The sequence below is a fragment of the Pongo pygmaeus genome, chromosome 21 (assembly GCF_028885625.2).
Source record: "Pongo pygmaeus isolate AG05252 chromosome 21, NHGRI_mPonPyg2-v2.0_pri, whole genome shotgun sequence".
NCBI classification, from domain to species: Eukaryota; Metazoa; Chordata; class Mammalia; order Primates; family Hominidae; genus Pongo; species Pongo pygmaeus.
Window position 1 is genome coordinate 43,745,281 of NC_072394.2, and position 26,225 is coordinate 43,771,505.

A 26,225-nucleotide genomic window follows, 5' to 3' on the forward strand; every position below is an offset into this window, starting at 1 on the left:
GTAAGTGTCCCTATTACTTATTAGCTACATAGCTTTGTAGCCTCTTTGTCTATAAAATGGAAATAATTATGTATATCTTTTGTGAGGACTGAATAATGTATTACTTATAAAAGTTCCGGGTGGTCTCCTGGTTCCATTTAATATTCCTAGGTTGGATTCTTTTTTCCATCTACTTCTCATTTACGTTTTCTTCTTGCATTTTATGGACCAGAGTGCGTCACTTTAAATTCCGGTAGAACAGGATGGCATATGAGTATACAATACAAAAATAGTAGATATTCCTCTGGGGAGTAGGGGTGGGCACTGACTGGGAAGGGACATGAGGAAATTTTCTGGGTAATGATAATATCCTGCTAGGTGTCTGGGTTCTATAGGTGTATTCATTTGTCAAAACCAGGTCCATATACAGTTAAGATTTAACTACAATAAAATGCACACATCTTACTTCCAAAGAAAAAACCTGTAAACAAATAATTACCTCTACTTAGCGATAAAACATGCTGAAATAGTGAGGGGGGAATGCATCAAAAATACTATGACAGATGACTAGATAGAGGGTAAGCAAAATCAGTAAAATATTGATGGCTGAAAACTGGTAGTGGGTATATGGTTGTTCATGGTAATAATCTTTCAATTTTGCAGTATGTTTGAAATTTTTCATAATAAAATGTTGGAAAAAAAATTCCTACCGAAAAAAAATGGAAGGTACTCAATACTTGTTAGTTCTCAGCCAGGCGCAATGGTTCATGCTTGTAATCCCAGCACTTTGGGAGGCTAAGGCAGAAGGATTGCTTGAGCCCAAGAGTGTGAGACCAGCCTGGGCAACATTGCAAGACCCCGTCTCTACCGGAAGGAGGGAAGGAAGAAAGGAAGAAAACTTTAATGCCATGAGGGGGACACTGCAAAAATAAAAATAGAAATACTTGTTAGTTCCCTTCTCAAACCCTATCCCTATTGTTACTCATCTATTTGCTTATTCACCCATCAACACATACTAGGCACACACTCTAGCATTGCCTGGTACAAGCTGTTTAACCCCAGCTCCTCTGCATCTCAGTTTCCTCATCTATGGAATAATAATTACAAGTGCCTCATGGGATTTTTGTGAGGATTCAGTGAGATAATAAACATGTAGCACTTAGCTCAGGGCCTGCCACACAGTTGGTGTTTGAGAAGTGCTAACTGTTATTATGTCATTATAGCATACAATAAGGAGCATGGGCATCACAGCAGATTATTCCAGTATCAAGTAATGACTAGAAGCCCTGACTCCTGACTGCTTGGCTTCAAATGCCAACTGTACCACTTATTACCTTTGTAGCTTTGGGCAAAATTCTTAAGCTGTGTCTCAGTTTCCTCATCTGTAAAACAGGAATAATACGTGTCACTCTCATAGGGTTATGACAAATGCAATTATATTGCTTATATTATTTTGCTATATATACATATATGGCTTAGACAGTAGCTGAAACAGTGTAAACACTCAATTGATGTTAGCGAATTCACTATGCTGGATACTCAGAGGATATAATGATGAATGCCTAAGTCCCTGACCCCTCGAGGAGTTGACAGTGCAGGAGACAAGAAAGCAACGTCAACAGAGGGATCACAAAGCAGCCTATAATGAATGTGGTGTGCTACAGGAAAGGTACTACAATGGGCATGCAACACCCGAGGGAGACTGATAATAGTGAGTGAGGAAGACCAAAGAAGACTTCAAGGGGAGGGTGGCATTGATGAACAGGGACTTGAAGTCAAAAAAGGGGAAGAAAAAGCTTGTTAAAGGACATGGTATAGGCACCCTACTAGAGTTCAATAAAAGGTAGGTCAGGGTGGTTTGGAAGATTCATGCCTGGAAGGGTCAAAAGGATTTTGAAAAAATGATCATCTTTTTTTGTTTTTGACACGGAGTGTCGCACTGTCGCCCAGGCTGGAGTGCAGTGGCGTGATCTCGGTTCACTGCAAACTCTGCCTCCTGGGTTCACGCCATTCTCCTGCCTCCGCCTCCCAAGTAGCTGGGACTACAGGCGCCTGCAACCATGCCCAGCTAATTTTTTGTATTTTTAGCAGAGACGGGGTTTCACCGTGTTAACCAGAATGGTCTCGATCTCCTGACCTCGTGATCCATCCGCCTCAGCCTCCCAAAGTGCTGGGATTACAGGTGTGAGCCACCGCGCCTGGCAAATGATCATCTATTCTTATACTCCACTGGGTTCGTAGAGCTAAGTCTTACAAATTAATTATATCAACCAGTAACTTTTCCTTGATTTTTCTAAGAAATAAATACTACTCATCATTTATCCACTGCAGTCTTTATATAGAGAAACAAAGAATTCATAACCATAACCATTTTACCAACTCAAGGCACAAGGACATATCTCTACTAAATAATATGTCCCAGAGCCTCTAGAGGAAGAGCCAGGAAAGAGGCTACTAACAGTGTGGTAGACTCGAGTGAGTTAGTGCCACTCTAGTTGTTTCACTACTTTGAGGTTACAACTTGGAATCTGACTCAAGAAATTAAATTCAGGAAGGGAGAGGTGTCCATGTAGCAGAGGAGAGTTGGCTCCCTTTGGCCACTGCCAGCTGGCCATGCTGGGCCTCAGAGATTGCTATGCCTTGGTAAACACATTTCTGATTTCTATAGGCACTGAGCAAACTCACTAAGCCTTACCAAAGTGTTTTCAACATCACAGCCCGAAAGAAGTGGCTAGGACAGGGGCAGGTTTTGTGATTAAAGGCACCAAATGCTACTTCAAAATTATGTAAATTAAATATATAAAGTATAAATGAAAACATTTTTTCAACACTGTTGGAAATTAAAATAGTAACAATTTATTTTTACATTTAACTTCAAGGGAAAAATAAAAAGCAAACTTATTTTGGTGTAAACCAAGGCTTTTTAGCAGAGGCACCTTTGAGTGAGGTAGGTGTGCTGGCTGATTTAGGCTTGGAGGAACAATCTCCTGGTCTGTGAGCTCCATGAGGACAGGGACCATGACTGTCTTGCTCACTGCTATGTTTTTAGGGTGTTAATACAGTGCCTGGCATATAACTGCTGCTGAGAAATACCCACTGACAGAATAAGACTAGTCTCCAGCTTTGTAAATTGAGAATTTTCTTTTTATTCATTAAGAGACTATTCAGTTCTTAATTAGGTGAGGGTAGAACTGACTTAATACCAATGAAACTTGATGGAGACAAATTAGATTTTTTCCCCTCATTTTTAGAAGGGGTATAGCTTTCTAGGAGCCTCACTATTCCTGTAATTTACCCAGAGCTGTCCCTTCTTAATATCAAAGCATCTAGGAAACAGAATCCCTAATCAGGTTGCTGCATAAGGAACAAATTTAGAGCCCCTTCCGGGGTTTTCAACCTGTGTATCTAGCATGCCCAGCCTTGCAGCAATCAGAATGTCTGCCCCAGGCCAATATGGCACTTCCCTTCACAGACAGAGCCAGGTGTACTCAGAGAGTCCCGCACTCCAACTCCTCCTAGACTCCATGCAGACTTCCCGTCTGCTGTCCCTTTGCACCATTCTTCATCTAAACGTGTTATAAACCCTTAGCTTTTGCAATTTTTAAAATAGATTTAGGCAGTGGTGAAGTCTGGGCTTTTAGCATCCACATCATCTAAATAGTATACATTGTACCCAATAGGTAGTATTTCATCCCTCAGCCCCCTCCCACCTTTTGGAGCCTCCAGTGCCTATTATTCCACTCTATATGTCCATCTATACCCATTGTTTAGCTCCCACTTATAAGTGAGAACATGCATAAACCTCTAGCTTTTAAGATTTTTCTGTGTATGGTGCTTCAGGTTGGCTGCTTCCTAATGACAAAGGAAGGAGGCATTTGTTCATCTACAAATGCCTCCAGAAGATTGTGTGGTCACCTTCACATTGATGTGCACCAATTTTCAGGCCATCTTGGCCTCAGCAGCAAACACTGAGGCAACATCTTCAGAGAACTTAAGACTACTAAGTGGTATCTTGGGACCTGTGATTCTGTATAAAGCTGGTTTGGAATTTCTTTTTTCCAGTAAGTGCAGTATCTTGCATTGACTAATTTTCTGCTATCATAGCCTCATAAAATGTTCATGAAAATCTCCCGTCGTAGCTTTCCACTACTGTACCTTTTAAAAAGGTCTAGGAAATTAAACATATTGGAAAATGAGACTATAGGCAGCACTGTGGACAGTCATCATTCATATTTTACCCACTTATAGAAGGGGATTTAACCCTAAGCTTTCTTTCATATTCTTAATCCAGTTTCTACTCAGGTCCAAATTGATTCTCTAACTCCACAATGGCTCTTAAAAGTGAGATAGAAAATAAGAAATCTTGCCAAGATTTTTTTTCTTTTTTTTTTTGTTTTTTTTTGTTTTTGAGACAGAGTGTCGCTCTGTTGCCCAGGCTGCAGTGCAGTGGCGTGATCCCAGCTCACTGCAACCTCCGCCTGCCAGCTTCAAGCAATTCTCCTGCCTCAGCCTCCTTAGTAGCTGGGACTATAGGCACGCGCCACCATGCCTGGCTAAGTTTTCGTATTTTTAGTACAGACGGGTTTTCTCCATGCTAGCCAGGCTGGTCTCGAACTCCTGACCTTGTGATCTGCCCACCTTGGCCTCCCAATAATGCTGGGATTACAGGTGTGAGCCACCACGCCCAACCCCTTTTTTTTTTTTTTTTTTTTTGTGACGGAGTTTTGCTCTTGTCAGCCAGGCTGGGGTACAGTGGCACAGCTCACTGCAACCTCCACCTCCCAGGTTCAAGTGATTCTCCTGTCTCAGCCACCTGAGTAGCTGGGTTTACAGGCACCTGCCACCATGCCCAGATAATTTTTGTATTTTTAGTAGAGATGGGGTTTCACCAAGTTGGCCAGGCTGGTCTCAAACTCCTGATCTCAGGTGATCCACCCACCTCGGCCTCCCAAAGTGCTGGGATTACAGGAGTGAGCCACTGCACCTAGCCAAGATTTCTTTTAAAAAATCATTTTGAGCTAATTTTAGTTACAGAAAAGTTGCAAAAATCGTACAGTTTCCATATATCCTGGCCCCAGCTTCCCCAGTGTTAGCATCTTACATAACCATTGTATATTTACCAGAACCAGAACTTTAACATTAATACTATTAACTAAACCAAAGACCTTATTCAAGTTGTACTGGTTTTTTCTACCGATGTCCCTTTTCTGTTCCAGAATCCTATTCAGAATCCCTGCTGTATTTAGCTGTTATTTATCCTTAGTCTCCTGTAGCCTGTGACAGTTCCTTGTTCTTTCCTTGTCATTCATGTTCTTGACAACTTTTAAGAGTATTAAACAGTTATTTTGTTGACTGTCCCTTGATTTGGGTTTGCCTGATGTTTTCTCATGATTACTCTGAGGTTATGCATTCTTGGCAAAAATACCACAGAAATGATGTTGTGTTCTTAATACATCATATCATGGGGCTCACGATGTTGATATGTCTTATTGCTGGTGGTGTTGGCCTTGACCTCTTGGTTAAGGTGGTTTCTGCTGGGTTTTTCCACTACCAATTTATGACCTCTTTCTTTATAGTTAATTAACATGTTGAGGTAGTTTGAGATGATGCAAATTCTTTCAAAGCTTTCTTGAAGGACTACTGGCTCCCTCATTCACAAACCTGCTCACTCTCCTTAAAATTTCCAAGAGATTAGTTGATATGATTTCCCCTAACTATTTCTGCCACACAAGCACTCTGATTACTTTTGTTTGTTCAGTGAATTTTACTTTTCTTCTGCTTATTAAAAAAAAAAAACATTTTCATTGTTTAAAAATATATAATCGTGGAGCTCTCATAACCCCACCTTCAGAGATTAGCACTATAGATAATTTGATGTATATTCCATATGAATCTTTTTTCCTCTTTTAATACCACCGGAGTCCAATACCATGAGCTTAAATCACAGTTCCACCATGGACTTTGGGCAAGTTGCCTAATTTTGTGTGCAGGTAATTCTTTCTTTTTGGGAGGCCAATGACTTCTTTGTAAATCTGATCTACAGACTCTCATTCTCAGAAAATGCACAATATACAGTACACATGACATTTTGCACACAACTATAGGGACTCACAGACTAGGTTAAAAACCCCTATTCTATTTATCACCTTTGATCCACAATTCTGTTTCTGGTAATCTAGCCTATAAAATACTTGCACATACAAACATGTACCAAAAACATTTCATGTAGTGCTAGCAAAAAATTGGGAATAATTTAAACATCCACCAACAGGGAACTGGCTAAATTATGATGACTCCACACTATGGAATACCCTACAAAGAATGAAGTAGATACATGTGAATGGACATAGAAAGACTCCCATGATATACTATTAAATGAAAACATTTCAGGACTTTGCATGACTCCATTTTCGGTAAGATGAAGGGAGAGAGGGATGGAGAGGGAGGGAGAAAGAAGAGAAAAAGAAAAGAATTAGAGATGGCATGAAACCTATATATATGTAAATGCATAGAAAAAAATCTGGAAAGTTTCACAATAAACCCAACATCAACGACTCTGGGAGAATAGGATTATTGGGTGAATTTTATTATTTATTTAGTCTGTAACTATTATATTATTTGAACTTTTTACAAAGAGTACAACTTTAAAAACCCCAATAAGATTTTTAAAACCCTTTTCATAGCCAACGACTCTGAATGAATATAGATTTTAAAATGTTTAATGACTGGCAGAAATAATTTAATGATAAAAGAATAACCAAACTGATAAGAATTTTGCCCAGAATGGAATGATAGTTCAAGATACATATGACACAAAATCAAAGAGTTAAATGAGAAAAACCTAATGAAACTCTCAATGGATACAATAATGTAATTTGCTAATATTCACTTCTAATAAAAATACTAAGAACAAAAGGCATACAGGTAAAGAAAGATGATATAAAACATCTCTCTAAGCCAAATGTGAAAAAAAAAGGCAATAAAAGACAGGCCACTTTTACCATCTTAAATAGTTTTGAAGTTCTGGCCAACACAGCAAGACAGCTGAAATAAGGTAGGCATATATATTGCATAGGAAGTTAAATATATTATCTACAGATGAGATGATTAGACAACTATAAGAGCAAAAATAAAAATTTTTGGAAGAGCTTTTTGTAAGGTAGAAATAAAACTTTTACATCCCGTTTTTAAAAGACATCAATTGAACACTGCCATGGGGTAGATGAGGTCACATAGTGGACACTCGAACTCCAGATGTCACTTCTGGACCAAGGTTAAAATTGTTCTTTGTTGAACTCCTTAAAAACTTGAGGGAATACAACCCAATTCCCATGATTTGCCTACTTCTAGTTCATCAAGTAAGGCTCCAACAGCCTGAAATTTATCACTATTTGTGTGGTCCAAATGACAATGAGGAAGAGGTTATCTCTCGCACCATTTTTCCCTAGAACAGTAACAACAATGGCAACACAAGCAACTAACAATGGAACACACACTGGACACCTTTCTAAGCACTAAAAGTGGTAGTTCATTTAACCTTCACCACAACCCTTGGTAGTAGATTCTAATTTTGCCTCCAGTTTACAGATGAGAAAATTGAGGCACAAAAGAAGCTAATAACTTGCCCAAGGTTACTCAGCTAGTAGCTGGAAGAGCCAGGAGTTAAACCCAGGCAGTCTGGTTCTGGGCCCATGCTGTTAGCACTACACAATCCTGTTGCCTAAGAATGCACAGGCAAATTGTCATCTACAGGAAAGATACAAGCTATGAATTAGAGTTCTGGAGGAAACTGAATTGAACAAAAGATTCAAATGACAGAAGAAAACTACTTTCAGCATGGAAAGACCTGAAAGAAGAAACAAGAAGGCACTCCCAGGGCCTCACACATCATTAGCAAAGAGGATCCCTGGGACATGACCTGGAAACATCTGAAAACAATGTGAGAAGGAAGAGAGAAAAAAAACTCCAAGTAAACAAGTTAACAAATAGATTACATGAAGGGGAATCTAGCAGTTATTTTTTATTTTTTTAAATAACAGAAGTCTAGAAACGAGACAATCTAAGATATAAAACCTCAAAGAAGCTCAGCAAATCAGAATACCTCAAGCTGTCATCTGTAAACAAACAAAAATGATGCCACCAAGTGCAGACCAAGTGGCCTCATCATTCATCTACCAAACTGTTTCCTAGAGTGGCAGTCAAGCTGCATTTCCTTGCCTCCTGACTCCAGAGGGAGCTGACTTAGGTTGTGTGGGAACTGAGCATGATGGCATTGCTGGCCACTGCCCCTGAAGGAAAACACCTCTTCCACACCACTTTTCTGTATCTCCTCTACTTCTTTCTCTAGCATGGATGCGGCATTTGGGCCTGTCGTGAAGACTAAGCCAGCCATCTGAAAAAGCTCTAGCCACCCCATGTTGGACATGTATTACAGTGCTCAATATGTTCAATTTCCCAAACATAAAGACTGATCTTTGCCAACTGCCAATCCTAAGGCCGTTTAATTTCTGTACATGCTGTACTTGAGGGATTTTATCTCTCTTCTTATGGCTTTCATATCCTCCTTGGTACAAGTGAGTCTCACACCTTTATCTCCAGCCCCATCATCTCATCTGAGTTTCTGATCCATATATCCAACTGCTCCTAGATATGTTTTCCTGGACATTCAACAAGTCCTAAACGAAACTTTCCCCTGCTTCTCTCCAAATTAGTCTCTGCACCCAATCCACACCCTTTATGCCACTCCCTAAGTTGGTCAGTAGTTCCACCATCTATCACCACCTTCCCTAAAACTAACAAACAAAAACTCCTCTGAGGCATGCCCTAATTCCCAATCTCCACCATGGCAGGCATTGGTAATTTCAGATTCTGCCCCAAAATGCCTCATATCTCCTCTTCTCCATCATCACTGCTATCTCCTTGCTCAAGTTGCTCTCACCTCTTATCTGGACAACTGCCACAGCTGCTTAACTGACTTTCCTCCCTGCAGGCTGTGCTTCACATGACAGTAAGAATTATCTACCTAAAACATGAACTAGAACACGACACTCCCTTGCTTTAAACCCTCTGGTACAGACCACAGGATACGAACTGAAACTTGTTGCCCAACATTCAAGGTGCTTCACAATCTGGCCCCAACATCCCTTGTCCAGCCTCATCTCCAGCCACTATCCCAAGAACAGGGTGATGTACCTGCGCACCTTCAGACTTTTGCCCTCTCACTTTATCCTCTTTCTCACAAAGCCCTGCTGGTACATACAGTAACATTTAGCTCCCAGGGTGCCTGCACTGACTCACCAAACATCACTCCCTCTCTCTTTCTCTCTCTCTCTGTATCCAATACACCTGACACATCACATCTTTTGCCATTGTTGGCTGATTTGCCCATCATGCCACCTCATCAACCTTGAAGGCAGGGACAGAATTGCCTTTACTTTTGTATCTCCTGCACCCAGCTCAGGATCTGTTGGCTCAGAGTGAGACCTCAGTGGTTGTTAACTAACTGAATCAAAAATAGCAAAATACTTATCAGTACCAGGCTGAGGCTCAGAAGAATTAAGACACTTCACAGAACAAACGTTAAGTGGTGAAAAAAAAAATAATTGGAGAGATAGGGTAGATAAGGAATAGGAAGAGAAGATGCCAAAAAAAGGGGCAAATTAAATTTCCTTACATGGAAGAAAAGGCAAGTTCTTGCTTTTGCTTTGATTATAGTAGATAAATACAGAAAAATATGTTTAGCACTAAGAGAATTTGAAAGATTGTTCACCTTTAAAATTTGTTTAAAAGCTAAAGAAAGCAAAGAATGTTCTGTAATATAGAAGACATAATGGAGAAGAAACAACAAATATAAAAACAAAGAAACATACAATATACAGAAAACATAATACAATAGCAATAATAAATTAAAGAGTATAAATTCCCATATAAGATATAGAACCTTCAAAGATAAGTTAAACAGACAAAATCCGACAACATTCTGTTTGCAAGAGATAGGCTATGAAATAACGATAATGAAGTTGGAAAATGTAACAAAATCATTACATAAGAAATTATAGACCATGAAAAAAGAACAGAGAGCAGTAGTGCTTTCTGTGCTACCGAAAAATAAAAATAAAAACTAAATACACAACTAATAATCTTGCGAAACAAACAAAAGAATTAGAGGAATTTTTTTTTTTTTGAGATGGAGTCTCGCTCTGTTGCCCAGGCTGGAGTGCAGTGGCGCGATCTCGGCTCACTGCAACCTCTGCCTCCCGGGTTCAAGCAATTCTCCTGCCTCAGCCTCCAGAGTAGCTGGGACTACAGGTGTATGCCACCATGCCCGGCTAATTTTTGTTTTGTATTTTACTAGAGACGGGGTTTCACCATGTTGCTGAGGCTGGTCACGAACTCCTGAGCTCAGGCAATCTGCCTGTCTCAGCCTCCCAAAGTTCTAGGATTACAGGCATGAGCCACCACTCCTGGCTGAGGATTTTTTTTTTTAAAAAAAGAAATGTTAAATATTTTGAAATTGAAAACCAAAAAACTTTTCAAGGATTCATAAGAAACTGACAGGAGCTGCTGCCTAAGAGAGGGGAGCTATTTGGCCAAGGAATAAGAATGAATGGGAAACTGACTTTTCACTACATCCTTTTGTATTTTTTAAAGTTTTATATTTCAACTAAAAGTTGCTGTGAATAGACTAAAATTGATACTACTGGCAAGTGCAAAAAAAGGAAACATAGAATTGGAAAAACAGGACACAAAAAGAAGCAATAAAATTGTAAGAGAATATGTGTGTTAATATATTTGGATAAAACTAAATAGATGAGTTTTTAATCAAAAATGTAAAATTCTAACACTGGCAAAAATAAAATACCTAACCAGACCAACATCTTTTAAAAATCAAATAACTAGGCTGGGCGCGGTGGCTCACACCTGTAATCCTAGCACTTTGGGAGGCAGAGACGGGCAGATTGCCTGAGCTCAGGAGTTCGTGGACCAGCCTCGGCAACATGGTGAAACCCCACCTCCACTAAAATACAAAAAAATAATTATAAGGCATTTTGGGGCAGAAATCCCAGCACTGTGGGAGGCCGAGGTGGGTGGATCACGAGGTCAGCAGTTCAAGACTAGCCTGACCAACATGGAGAAACCCTGTCTCTACCAAAAATACAAAAAAAAAAAAAAAAAAAAAAATAGCTGGGCATGGTGGCACATGCCTGTAATCTCAGCTACTTGGGAGGCTGAGATGGGAGAATCACTTGAACCCAGGAGGCAGTGGCTGCAGTGAGCCAAGATCACGCCACTGCACTCCAGCCTGGGCAACAAGAGTGAAACTCTGTCTCAAAAAAAATAATAATAATAATCAAATAATTACACCCCTAAAAAGTAGTGAATTCTTTCACAGTCTCCAGGAACAAATGATTCATGTTATAGAAATCATGCCAAAAATGGGTCAAGATATAGGTTATCTAATTATTCTACTAATCTGACCCTAAAACTGGCTAAAAAAAATGGAAAGAGAGAAAACTATACACAAAGCACATAAAGTTCACTCCGAACTTATGCTCAAAAATTTAAAAGAATAGTAAGTAGAACCTAGACATAGATTTTTAAAATTTTTATTTGTATCATGTCAACAGAAATAAAAACATTCATTTGTTAAAATCTAACACCTATTCTTAATTTTAAAATTCTAAAACTAATAATAAAGGTACATTTTCTTACCCTGATTGAGTACCTAATTTATTGAACCAAATGTCAATTATACTTCAAGGGAAAAAACAAGCTATGCAGTCATTAAAAATAAGCACAAAATAAGCATTTTATCATCACTGTTAACACAGTATCAGAAGTTCCTTCCAACAAAAAGCAACATAAAAATGAAGGAGAGACACAAATACAATAAAGACAGATGTTATATATACTTTTTTTTAAATATAACACCATTATAAACTTATAAAACCCAAAGGAATCACTTAAATCATTACGATAATTTTTTTTTTTTTTTTTAAACGGAGTTTCGCTTTTGTTGGCCAGGCTGGAGTGCAATGACACGATCTTGGCTCACCACAACCCCCGCCTCCCAGGTTCAAGCAATCCCCCTGCCTCAGCCTCCTGAACAGCTGGGATTACAGGCGCCCACCACCACGCCCGGCTAATTTTGTATTTTTAGTAGAGATAAGGTTTCTCCATGTTGGTCAGGTTGGTCTCAAACTCCTGACCTCAGGTAATCCTCCTACCTCGGCCTCCCAAAGTGCTGGGATGACAGGCGTGAGCCACCGCGCCCGGCCGTTATGATAAATTTAAAGTGACCACAGTCATCATCAATATAGAAAAACTTATAGTATTCCTGGTCCTCAAGCTTGAGTGCACATGAAATTCATTGTGCAGCTTTTTAAATGTTGATGTCCACACCTCCCCCAAGACAAATTGTCTCAGAGTTTCTGAGGGTGAGACCAGGGATTAGAATTTTATAAAGCTTCTGAGGTGATTTTAATGTGTAGCCAAGTAGAGATGCCCACTACTATATACTTAATTACCTAAATATCTTTAAAAATACAAAGTAAAAAAGTATTACTATTAACCGTTCATAATATTCACAAATGGGTAGAGAAAGACTGCCATAAGGAACAAATGTTCAAAAGAAGAAACCTGAGAGAAGACATAGCTCCCGTACAAATGCCTCTAGTCCACCGCAGTTTAGGCAAAAAGGTGGGCAGTTAATACCAGAACCAGTGGAGGGGGACAAGACCCATGGCCACAACAGAACAATGGTAGCGATAGATAATTATTCTCTTTCCAAGTGTTACTGAGGTAGGAGGCATGTGTGAGGATTTCATAGAGGCTGAGGTACTCTAGGATTACCTGCATACCTGTATGAGGTCATATGTAAGATAAATTTCTAGAAATGCTATATTAATTGCTGAGTCAGATGGTATGTGCCTCTAAAAGTGAAAGATTAATTTTAAAAGACTTTAAAGGTGAAAGAGAAAAAGCATAATGTGTAGAATAAACATCATACTTCATAGGTAGAAGCAGAGTGGCAGAAATGAGGTAAGCTGGAGTTAGTCAAGATGGCTCAGTGTCACCAGGTAGTAGGTACAGAGACTGACATATAAGAAAACTCTCTGTGATTCCAGTTTGACTTTGACCTTCCCATTAACCTTCCTCCACTGCAACCTCCAGTCATATGCAATGTCCCCATCCTACCAGTTATCTAACTCAACAGGCACTGCTAGGGGCCACCTGTTCCCTCTATCCTGACCATGATATTCTTCTTTCAGGTCACCTCTCACCTGAACCACTGTAACTCTTTTTGTTAATCTCCCAATGTTTTTTTGTTTTGTTTGTTTTGTTTTTTTTTTTGAGATGGAGCCTCGCTCTGTCGCCCAGGCTGGAGTGCACTGGTGCGATCTCGGCTCACTGCAAGCTCCGCCCCCCAGGTTCACGCCATTCTCCTGCCTCAGCCTCCCCCAAGTAGCTGGGACTACAGGCGCGTGCCACCGCGCCCGGCTAATTTTTTGTATTTTTAGTAGAGACGGGGTTTCACCGTGTTAGCCAGGATGGTCTCAATCTCCTGACCTTGTGATCTGCCCACCTCAGTCTCCCAAAGTGCTAGGATTACAGGCGTGAGCCACCGTGCCCAGTCTTTTTTTTTTTTTTTTTTTAAGATGGAATCTCACTCTGTTGCCCAGGCTGGAGTGCCGTCTCAGCTCACTGTAACCTCCACCTCCCGGGTTCAAGTAATTCTCGCACCTCAGCCTCCCAAGTAGCTGGGATTACAGACGCCTGCCACCATGCCTGATAATTTTTTTTGTATTTTTAGTACAGATGGGGTTTCACCATATTGGCCAGGCTGGTCTTGAACTCCTGACCTCAAGAGATCCACCTGCCTCGGCCTCCCAGAGTGCTGGGATTACAGGCGTGAGCCACCGACACCTGGCCTAAACCTCCCAATTTATTACCACCCAAAGCTTTCCTAGACATTAGTTTAATATTTTATGTCTTTTTTTTAGTGTAAATATAGAATCTGCCATTTATATTCCTAAAGTGGCTATAAATTACCTTCTAGATCAAAGAGCTATTTTTGACAATGATTTTTAAGCCCTGCTGTTTAGCAGGCTTTTAACGTACAGTTTAAGATACTTCCTCCACAACATTTTCCCTGTTAATCATTTTCAATCCAATCACATGATCTCCAAATCTACTTAATCCTCCTAACGTAAGCATTCTTCATTCATTCACCCAACAAATACTTACTGAGCATCTATTGTGCAGCACTGGTTTAGATCCTGGGGATAAAGTTCTTGCCCTCAATGAGGAGTTCAGGCAGGGAAGGTACTGGGTGTGAAGGGAAGGCAGGGAGACAGCCAATCAAATTTATCTACAGTGGCTGGATGGTGATAAATGCTATAGAAAAAATAGAGAAGGATAGAGTGATTCCAGGGTATGGTAAGGTATCATTTTCAATTGAGGGTACCATAGAAGGCATCTTTGAAAGGTTAACTTTGGAGCAGAAACCTGAAGGAGGAGAGCAGTAGCCATTTGGCTATCCGGGAGAAGATGATTCCAGGCAGAGGGAACAAGAACAATGGCTCCAAAGCAGGAATATTTCTGGGCAGACTGAAGCATGGCCAGCAGACCAGTGTGATGAAGCAGTCAGTATGACAGTGAGCACTAGAGATGTGTACGTACATAAGAAACTTGTCTTATGACATTTTTGGTTTAGAGGATTGATATATAAAGCCACTAAACAGTTTTACTCAATTTTAAGACTCAAAGTTAAATAATGATCAAGGTAGAATACCCAAGATTACACCTGCAGCAATCCATTACTGAAGCATAGGGAAGGTGCCCACCACAAGACAGAAAGTTCCAGAAGTTACATTTGTGGGAAAATTCCCATGGGCTGGTGGTCCCCAGGCTTGTGAAGGAGGAGAGAGAGATGTTGCCATGGAGTTGTCTAAAGACGTTGTACAGAACTTCCAGCATCACATATCATCAATGACTCTGCCTCCATTTCTTTCTCTCCTTCTAAAAATTTCTATTCAGCTTAGTGGACAAAGTTTCTTAACAATGGAAAATAATGTAAAAGACATGCTTTATTTAAAAAGCTTACTAGGGCATACCTATTTCATCAAATGAAGGCTCTATTTACAATGATTGTTTGCTAGTGTGCTTTGTTTTCTGTATTAAGTTTAGCATTAAAAAAATTTTCCCAATTTAAATTTTAATACGTTTTGTAACTGCTTTTTAATAGTATATATACTGTGAATATATATCCATCATTAAATACACTAGATCATTTTTTAAAAGGTTTCCTATTCCACAGATCCCAGAGATAAGTGTAGTGTCACATATATTGTAACCTGAGAATATGGCTTGAATAATCGGTATTCAAATTAGTTTTCTAGTTTTTCAAGTCAATCAAGTGTAAGTTTTGCACTCAGACTAAAAGCTGACACTTTGACTCACCCTGCACATCATAGAGACACAACACAGGATACTCTTATGATCTCAATGGTCAACCTATAACAGATTCCTATCAGATGATCAAAGAAATCATCGAAGTTGTAGATTCAATGCAGATTTTTAGATTAATCCAAAAAAGAATCATTTGATCAAAGAGTTCAGCAATAAAAAACAAGGGAGGAGAAAATAATGTTTAATAGCAATGCAAAGACTAAATATAAAGACTTCTGCATTACAAAGTTGTGGTAATTGATGTAGCAAGAAACTTGTGAAAACTCAGAAGCATGCTATTTACCCGGGAAACATACTTTTTCCTTACTTCATTGTTTTTTCCAGTTTCCCTCTTCACTTTATGCAGTCCCACAAGCATCTTTAAAAGGTCGCATGTTGCTTCTGCAGTTGCATTTCAGTCCTATAAAAGAAGCAGCACATCATCACTTTATGAGTAAACATTTTAGGAGGCTGAGTTATCCAATCTCATCAGTCTCCTTTCCTAATTCATTCGCATCGGAACTATACATAAACAGAAAAACCAGTGAGACAAGGGTGAAAAAGAGGTTATCGAAATACAAACTAGCAATTTGAAACTATAAAATTCCTAGTAGAAATAAAGCAAACTCAATGGTCTCTGATAACAGATCAGAACAAAATCTGTAATTTTAACGCTCTTTCCGCCAATGAGTTTCCATGTCTCTCTCCCAGCTAAGTTTGAGACAGCTTGGCAGAAATAATACTAACAGATGTGTTGCTTTGTAACTTCAAGGATGTGCTATTTTCTGATGTTCTTCCATTCGGGTTTTCCTGGTATGGATTCTAGAGGTACAAAAATGGCTCAGACTGTGAGTTCCAGGCCAAGGAACTGTTTTCATCTCTGTTTCTGACCATTACCCCTATTTCATCATGGGCACTTTCGGTAAATGAATGAGACAGTAACCATGTTTTCAACAGACAACCAGAGATACTTCATGGGATCTTAAAATTACTTGGGAAACAGCTGAAAAACCACTACTTTTGAGTTCTTATTTCTTTCTTGAAGAATTATCTTTGGTTGAGATGCCCATTAGCAGTAAAATGGTCCCAAAGCGAGTATACCAGAAGGTCTCAGAACTTCCAACAGATGTCTAGGCATTGGTACACTAGGCTCTAGTGTATCATGACTAGAGCATCATGACTATGAGCAACCATGAATGTACACAGGTTTGTCCCTCAAAAAAATAAAAAATCCCTCACCCAAGTGGCTTAACTTCTTAACACCAGCATCTTATGTCTTTAACATACACATATCTAGCTTTACACTGCATCAGGGATTGTTCTAAGAGCTTTAAATACATTAATCCAATCTTTACAATGATGCTATGAGGTTGATTCTATATTCTAATCACCCAGATAAGGAAACTTGTTAGGTAAATTACCCAAAGAAAAGCATTACGTTAAGGCCGGGTAAGGTGGCTCACGCCTGTAATCCCAGCACTTTGGGAGACTGAGGCGGGCGGGCGGATCATGAGGTCAGGAGTTCGAGACCAACATGGTGAAACCCCGTCTCTACTAAAAATAGCTGGGCATGGTGGTGTGCGCCTGTAATCCCAGCTACTCGGGGAGCTGAGGCAGAAGAATTACTTGAAGCCAGGAGGCAGCGGTTGCAGTGAGCCGAGTTCGCACCACTGCACTCCAGCCTGGGCAACAGAGCGAAACTCCACCCAAAAAAAAAATGCCGGGTGTGGTGGCTCACACCTGTAATCCCAGCACTTTGGGAGGCCGAGGTGGGCGGATCACGAGGTCAGGAGATCGAGACCATCCTGGCTAACATGGTGAAACCCTGTCTCTACTAAAAATACAAAAAATTTAGCTGGGTGTGGTGGCAGGCACCTGTAGTCCCAGCTACTCGGGAGGCTGAGGCAGGAGAATGGCATGAACCCGGGAGGTGGAGCTTACAGTGAGCCGAGATCATGCCACTGTACTCCAGCCTGGTTGACAGAGCGAGACTCCATCTCAGGAAAAAAAAAAAAAAAAAGTATTATGCACTATGCTGCTGTTCATAGTCGGGGTACCTGGGCAAATATAACTGTGCAGTAAGCTACAGTGTCATCCATCTATTTCACTTTTTCTACTTCTGTCCTGGTATGCCTGAAGTAGCTCAATGTCTACTGAATTAGCTCTTGAAAATTTCTCCTTATTAATAATTTACTGAGAAACAACTTCTAATTCTCCCTAACTTAAACCTCATCTTTGCTTTTTTTTGAAAATTATCCTTTGGGAGGCTGAGAAAGAGGATTGCTTGAGGCCAGCAGTTCAAGACCAACCTGAGCACCAGGGTGAGACCACAGTCTCTACAAAAGTATTTTTGTTTTTTGTTTTTGAGAGAGAGTCTCACTCTGTCCCCAGGCTGGAGTGCAGCAGCGCTGTCTCGGCTCACTGCAACCTCCGCCTCCCAGGTTCAAGCATTTCTCCTGCCTCAGCCTCCTGAGTAGCTGGGACTACAGGCATGCGCCACCACACCCAGCTAATTTTTGTTTTAGTAGAGATGAGGTTTCACCATGTTGGCCAGATGATCTCAATCTCTTGACCTCGTGATCCACCCACCTCAGCCTCCCAAAGTGCTGGGATTACAGGCGTGAGCCACCATGTCCGGCCTACAAAAGTTTTTTTCAGAAAAATAGCCAGCATGATAGATATTTTCCTATGCTTGCCAGATCCCTTCTAACTTTAAAATTGCAACACCCTTACTCAACCAAGGCATTAGAGTTCAGTTGATTGGTTGATTCAGATGATGCCTAAAGCTATGGGTTCAATCCACTATAAACCAGTTAGCTTTGTTTGCTTCACATGTACAGATTTGTAGTCTGGATGGCATATTTTGGATCATAAGAGGAAGCAGGTAGGAGTGTGGAAGACAACATTTGCTGGAGAAACAAGTCTCCAAAAAGAGCACTGACTGTGGGCCAGAAGCAACAGCCTCATTCATAAAAAAAAAAAAAAAAAGCTTCATAATAATTGGCAAAACACTTCTAGCTTTCTGAGTAAGAAGCTCTTCTCAGATCATTTGCCAGAATATAGCCTAAAGCTCCTCCTTCAAAAAACAAAACAGATGAGATAAAAATAAAAAATTAATGTTTTTCGTTTTTGCACAGGCTCTGCTTGACTGATCTGAATACAATTTTCTTATTCCTGACACCAAGGTCACTGACAATAAAAAAAAAATTTGAAATGATTTTAGAAGGTATTACAAAAATCTCTAGCAGTGTAGCATACAAAATCACCAGAAAAACTTGACTGCAATTCCATAACCATGTCTTAGATTCTTTTACAATTCCTTTAAATTTTCATAAAACCAAAAAATTATTCCATCTCCAAACAGTTATTTTAAACAAGCTTTTTCAAATTAAATGAAGGAAACAATATCAGACCAATGTGGTCTGATAAATTTTAAAACAACCCGGACCCACTCAAGGTAGAAGCTTTACCAGTTTCAACAAATAAAAATAATTGTTAGTTTAGGGAGAAACCTACTTGGGATCATCTGTTTTCATGTTTTCCTGTCCAGAGCTGGAAAGAGCTTCCCAATGTACAAAGTACATGGGTTCCAACAGTCACAAGGTAACTATGACAGCAAAGCCATAATTATCTGTGAGATCACAGAAATTATATGATGTAATTTTTAAAAATTGAAAATTCACATAATGTAATATTAACCATTTTTAAATGTACAATTCAGTGGCATTTAGCACATTCACAGTATTGTGCAACCATTACATCTACCTAGTTCCGAAATATTTTCCTCACCCCAAAATGAACCTTGTACTCATTAAGCAGTCACTTCTATTCCTCCTCCTCCTCCTCCTCCAACTCCTGACAACCACGAATATGCTTTATGTTTCCATAAAATTACCTCTCATGGATATTTCATATAAATGCAATCAAACAATATGTGACCTTTTGGGTTGGCTTTCTTTCACACTGCATAATGTTTCAAAGTTCATCTACATTGCAGCATGCATCAGTACTTCATTCCTATTTATGGCTGAAAAATATTCCACTGTATATAGATGCACATCTTGCTCATCCATTCATTCATTGATAGACATTTGGGTTGTTTCCATCTTTTGGCTATTGTGAATAGTATTGCCATGAACATGAGTGTACAAGTATTTGTCTGATACCTGTTTTCAATTACTGGACATATAACCAGGAGTGGAATTGCTGGGTCATATGGTAATTCTATATGGAACTTTTTGAGGAACTACTAAACTGTTTCCCACAGTGGCTTCACCATTTTACATTCCCACCAGCAAAGTACAAGGTTCTAATTTCTCCACATTCTCATCAATGCTTATAATTTTCTGTTTTTGTTTTGTTTTTAAAGTATAGACATCTTAGTGGGTGTGAAATGGTATATCATTGTGGCTTTGATTTGCACTTCCTTAATGACCAGTGATCCAAGAAATATTTTCGTATGTTTTTTGGCCATTTGCATATCTTGAGAAAATGTCTATTCAAGTCCCTTGCCCATATTTTAATTGGGTTATCTTTTCTGTTGTTCAGTTGTTAAGAGTTTTTTGGTTTTTTTTGTTTGTTTTTTTAACAGATTTGCAGATATCTCCTCCCATTCTGCAGGTTGCCTTTCCACTTACTTGATAGTGTCCTTTGCTGCAAAATTTTAACATTTGATGCAGTCCAATCTGTCTATTTTTTCTTTCGTTGCTTGTGCTTTTGGTGTCTAATAATCCATTACCAAATCCAAGGTCATGAAGATTTACCCTTATGTTTTCCTCTAAGAGTTTATAGTCTTACCTCTTATAATTAGTTCTTTGGTCCATTTTGAGTTAATTTTAGTATGTGTGGGGTCCAACTTCATTCTTTTGCATGTAGATATCCAGTTGTACCTGCACCATTTGTTAAAGGGATTGTCATTTCCCCAGTGAATCATCTTGGCACTGTTCTCAAAGATCACAGATGTACAGGTTTATTTCTGGACTCTCAGTTTTATTCCACTGATCTATATGTCTATTCTTATGCCTATACCTATTTTGATTATTGTAGCTTTGTAGTATCTTTTGACATTGGGAAGCATGAATTCTCCAACTTTTTCTTTTTCAAGATTGTTTTGACCATTCAGGGTCCCTTGCAATTCTATATGAATTTTAGGATCAGCTTTCCTATTTCTGCAAAAATAGGTACTGGAATTTTGGTCGAGATTGCACTGAATCTTTACGTCACTTTGAGTAGTATTGCCATCTTTGTAATACTAAGTATTCTAATCCATGGATGTGTTTCCATTCTATGATGTAATTTTAAGGTTATTTTAAAATGTCCTTGATAAGATGATACACTAACTTCTTTAGTTGTCTGTATCGCTATGGTAATTTACTAATATCCTGGAGTATGTCACAAATATGAAGTTTACATTTGCCATTGGTAATCCAAAATTCATACTTCAGAGAATGAGTGTAAATTATGTAACGTCTGTTTTGTTTGCTTTGGGCTATGGAAAAGGTCAGAACTTAAGGATTTTCATTTTCCTGATTTATAATTAAGTTTCATTATCTTCAGTTCCCAGTAGAGGAACAGAGACGCGTGAAGCTTATTTGTTCACTGATAAGAGTTGTTTAACAGACTTCGCAGAATGGTATCAGGAACTCTTTTTCATGTAGTTCAAATCCCCCCAAATTGATTATGTCACATTAGCTACTTCGCCAAAGATTTTGCTCACAGAAGCTTGAGAGTAAGAGCTTAAAGTATCAACTATAGTTGGACAGGGTGTCGGTTGGAGAGGAAGGGTTTTACAAGTCTTTAAAAATTTTTGGCTGAAGTCTGTGAGAGAACAATCACTTGATATTATAAAGGTAACTTGAGCTGGATACAATCTGTTTTTTGCTCACACATCAAAATTAGAACTCAAGATAACACAATAACCCAGGAAAAATCACTGTGGAGTTTTCTATGACTCGCTATTCCAAGGAAAGTATATATTCCCCTAAGATAAAAGTCATTTGAAACCAGTAGATTATGAGTCTGAGTGAGGGGCAGTGATTGCCTCAGTAGTGATGTTTGGTGTCAACTTTTCAAAGTTTCAGTTTGCACCTCCTCTCCATGTATAAGCTACATGAAACTCATAGTCCAAGGTGATCCAGCAACATCAGAAAGGATCTTAAGAATCAAACTGGGCCAGGCACGGTGGCTTATGCCTGTAATCCCAGCACTTTGGGAGGCCGAGGTGGGTGGATCAACTGGGGTCAGAAGTTTGAGACCAGCCTGGCTAGCATGGTGAAACCCTTTCTCTACTAAAAATACAAAAATTAGCCGGGCGTGGAGGCAAGCACCTGTTAATTCCAGCTACTTGGGAGGCTGAGGCAGGAGAATCACTTGAACCCAGGAGGCGGAGGTTGCAGTGAGCTGAGATCATGCCATTGCACTCCAGCCTGGGCGACAAGAGTGAAACTCCATCTCAAAAAAAAGAAAAGAAATAATCAAACTGTTTATAAATATCTTCAGTCAGAAAATACCATCTGTTGAAATAAACAACCACCAAATCGCAGGAAAAAGAAATCCAGTTCCATATATTTTGTGATCTATAATGAAACTAAAAGCAATAAAAAATATCATCTGGCAGGTGCTCAGGGTCAGTGCTTTGGCAGAGCATGTTAGCTAACATAAAATTTGAATTTCTGACTCAATGTTTATTTTTTGCTTTCACCAGGAAGTTTAAGTTGAAGAGGGCAAGGGAAAAAAAAAGTAGGCCCAGGCAAGGAATGGGGGCCAGAAGGTAACCAGGTAAAAACCTGATGCAGTGACGCAGCAGATAGACAACAGTCCAGTGATGAGGAGAACTGGGATAGGATGGACATAGGGTGGACTTCAGCTGGCTGAGTCCGATGCCAAGCAATCAGCACAGTGAGCAAGGCTGGTCAGCATAATATCCGTAGGAGACTCACTCTCATGGCATGAGTTTTGCCACAAATTCTTCCAGAACTGGAAAGCCCTTCTAACATGGCAGGTGGAGAGGACTTCCTATTCTTTGGTCTTACCACTGCCTGATGAGGGTCCTATCTTTAGGGCCCACACAATTTCCCATCTTCTAAAAGTGTCTTCAATACGCTAACTGAATGACTGTACTTCTCCCTCTCCATTTCTTCAGCTCTAGTTGCACTCAGTTAACTTGAACTCTGTATGAAGGTTCAGAGGACAGAAGACATACAAAAAACAAAAATAAATTTATAAAAACACTAAACAAACAAAGATTCAGAGGATGGGTTGGATACAGAGGCAGTGTCCGAAGAAACAGGATAAAGGCCACATTCTCTTTGGTTGGTGGTGGCATAGAGGAAAATGAACTCTACAAGGAATGAGATAGGAGAGGAGGTGCTGTGCCCTGCCTGTCGCAGAAAGAGGCATCCTGGGCCTCTCAAACCCAGAGCTGAGAATTCCTGTTCTTAGGGAGTATGCTCAATACCTGAATGTATGATAGCCACTTGAGTCTGTGGGATTTTTTTTGTTTTCCAGTTATCAAGTATGTCCCCCAACCCCACCCTTAAGAGTCTGTTTTTCTTTTTTTTTTTTCTTTTTTTTAAATGTAGCTCATGTTGGAAAAGCAGTCAGGGAAGTACTTTAAGAGTATATCCTCGTACTCCTTAGCCTGAAGCCTCTGTAAAAGGGAGCCCAGATAAGGCACTTCAGGGACATTTGCTGCAAGGCTGCTGGGGAAAGGAAGTGCCCTGCCTCACTCTCAGTATAGTCAAGGCTCAGCGTTTTGAGTAACCTCTCTGTCTCAAAACAACTGCTGTGATTTGATCCAATGTGGTAGTGGCTCTCTTGGTCTCTAATTGGGTGCCCTGAGCTCTCTCAATGCTTAGCTCTTTTTTTCTTTCTGTAAAGGGAGTTTTCAGTTAATTTGCAGGCCTGCCGTTCTGTGCCCAAGAGCTGAACTCTTGAGGCGTCCGCCTGGGACTTGGCGGGCTCACTTTAGTTTTGTTTTCTGTTCTCTTTGTGGTGGTCTTAGTTATAAGCGCCTGGAAACAAGCCCTTAACTGCAGGGCAAATGCTTGCTTCACAAGCCCTGCTAGACAGGAAAAAGGAGGAAGAAAGCACACTGGGGTTTATGACATAGCTACAAACTATCCTCAATTTTTAAATAGCCAAAACCTGGACACATCCTACATATCTGTCAGCATAAGAATAGATTTTAAAAATTGTGATATTCATACAATGGAATACTACTCAGCAAGAAAAAGGAGTATGTTTCTGATACACGTCATGGATAAATCTCAAAAGCATGGTGAACAAGATAAGTTAGATATAAAATAAAATGTGGAATTCTAGAAAAGACAAAATTTCTGGTGGTAAAAATCACAACAGAAATTACCTTTGAATGGTGAAGACAGACAAGACAGCATGAGGAGGGAACTTTTCTAGAGTGGCAAAAATGTTCTGTATACTGATTGGGAGTGGTGTTTACATGAGTATAAACATTTGACAAAAAGTTTACCAGGCAAGGTGGGGTATATACTTGTAGTCCCAGTTGCTTGGGAGGCTGAAGCAGGAGGACTGCTAGAGCCCAGGAGTTCAAGGTCAGCCTGGACAACATAGCAAGACCCTATCTCTTACAAAAGAAATAAACTTATTCAACTATATACTTTTTTTAAATGACACAAACATTTTTGTAACATTTTTTAATGGCACAAAGTCAGTTTTCCATCATGTTGCATCTACGTGGCTAATATTTTGAGAAAAAGGTATATTTTTAAAGTATTTGATATACTCAAATATACCTCTTTAAACAAACATAAATCTCTTTAAAGTAGTATGTAAATTTATATTGAGTTCAATTAATTCTTAAGACTGAATTACACAGAGAATTCTCTCAAATTTCTCTTGCCCTACCCTCAATGTTAATTTTTTTTTTCTTTTTTTTTTGAGACAGAGTCTCGCTCCGTCGCCCAGGTTGGAGTGCAGTGGCGTCATCTCAGCTCACTGCAAGCTCCGCCTCCCGGGTTCATGCCATTCTCCTGCCTCAGCCTCCCGAGTAGCTGGGACTACAGGTGCCCGCTACCATGCCTGGCTAATTTTTTGTATTTTTAGTAGAGATGGGGTTTCACCATGTTAGCCAGGATGGTCTCGGTCTCCTGACCTCGTGATCCACCCGCTTCGGCCTCCCAAAGTGCTGGGATTACAGGCGTGAGCCACCGCGCCCGGCCCCCTCCATGTTAAATATTTTAAGCATGTTTTAAAAGCAGAAAGTATAGTGTAGGGGATGGAAAGATTAATTTAAGTGGGGAAAAAAACTCCCCTGATTACAAGAGCAATACACTTTCAATATAAGCAAACTGGAAAATACAAAGGAGTAGAGAAGATTATAGCTAGGGGAGGCTGGGTGTGGTGGCTCATGCCTGGGATTGTACTTTGGGAGGCTGAGGTGGGCAGATCACTTGAGGCCAGGAATTCGAGACTAGCCTGGCCAACATGGTGAAACTACATCTCTACTAAAAATACAAAAATTAGCTGGGTGTTGGGGGTAACACTTGTAGTCCCAGCTACTCGGGAAGCTGAGGCAGGAGAACTGCTTGAACTAGGGAGGCAGAGGTTGCAGTGAGCAGAGATTGTGCCACTGTAACTCCAGCCTGGGTGACAGAGAGAGACCCTGTCTCGAAGGAAAAAAAAAAAAAAAAAGATTATTGTTGGAGGAAAGCTCATATAAGCCAAAACTATCCACTACCAAAAGATAAGCACTGTCAACATTCTGATGCACACACACGTGCACATGCATAATTTTAACCATACTGGGATCATACTGCACATACTGGTATTTTTTCTCACTTAAATATAGGTCTGATAAACATCTCTCATGTTATTGAGCATTCTTTGCATCTTTTATTACTACTGAGGTTAAATCTTTTCACGTGATTAGTGGCCATTCATATTTCTTTGTGGAACAGCTTGGCGATTTAGAAAATAATACCAATATTTTCCTGAATATACTTATTGTAGATATATGGAAAATACAGAAGAGTTTAAGACTATAGAGGAAAAAATTCACATAATTCAAATCACAGAAACAATCACTGCTGCTAATTTTTACTTTTCTCTGCACAGTTTTGTGTTTTTGTTTTTTTTTTTTTTTGAGATGGAGTCTCCCTCTGTCGCCCAGGCTGGAGTGCAGTGGCATGATCTGGGCTCACTGCAAGCTCTGCCTCCCAGGTTCATGCCATTCTCCTGCCTCAGCCTCCCGAGTAGCTGGGACTACAGGCGCCTGCCACCATGCCCGGCTAATTTATTTTATTTTTAGTAGAGACAGGGTTTCACCGTGCTAGCCAGGATGGCCTCGATCTCCTGACCTCGTGATTTGCCCGCCTTGGCCTCCCAAAGTGCTGGGATTACAGGCGTGAGCCACTGCACCCAGCCTGTTTTTATTTATTTTATAACATCTTTGTAAATAAACTATTGTCTTCACCCGTGATTACTTCCTTGGGATGGACTGCCAGAATTTGAATCCTGGGTCAACGAGTATGAAAGTTTTAAAGGCCCATATTGCCAAACTGCACTGAGTATTGTACCACTTTGCATTCCACAAGAAGTATATAAGAATGTCTATACTTCTACATCCTTGTTAGCATTAAATTCTCTTTCTCATATATGATCCTCACCCCTTATATACTCCCCACCACAACCCCCACTCCACACATACACACAAAAACACACTTCACTAATTTGATACATGAAAAACAGTATCTTACAACTTTAAATGCATTTTTTTTTTAACTAACAGAATGAAGAAGTTTTTCTTCTGGTTAAACCAC

General features: G+C 39.8%; 1 protein-coding gene across 42 annotated transcripts in view; it reads right to left on the reverse strand.

Annotated features, from left to right (window-relative positions):
- Positions 1-26,225, reverse strand: part of ZHX3 (zinc fingers and homeoboxes 3) — a 168,949-nt gene that overhangs the window by 75,367 nt on the left and 67,357 nt on the right. For 7 of the 42 annotated variants that reach the window (XM_054467353.2, XM_054467354.2, XM_063659581.1 and 4 more), the window contains one exon: positions 15,747-15,850. The gene's annotated coding sequence lies outside the window, so the exon portion shown is untranslated. Of the gene's footprint in view, positions 1-1,313; positions 1,362-14,226; positions 14,377-15,733; positions 15,851-18,945; positions 19,028-26,225 lie in introns of those variants that run through there. The other 35 variants (XM_054467344.2, XM_054467355.2, XM_063659582.1 and 32 more) reach the window with 16 other exon arrangements.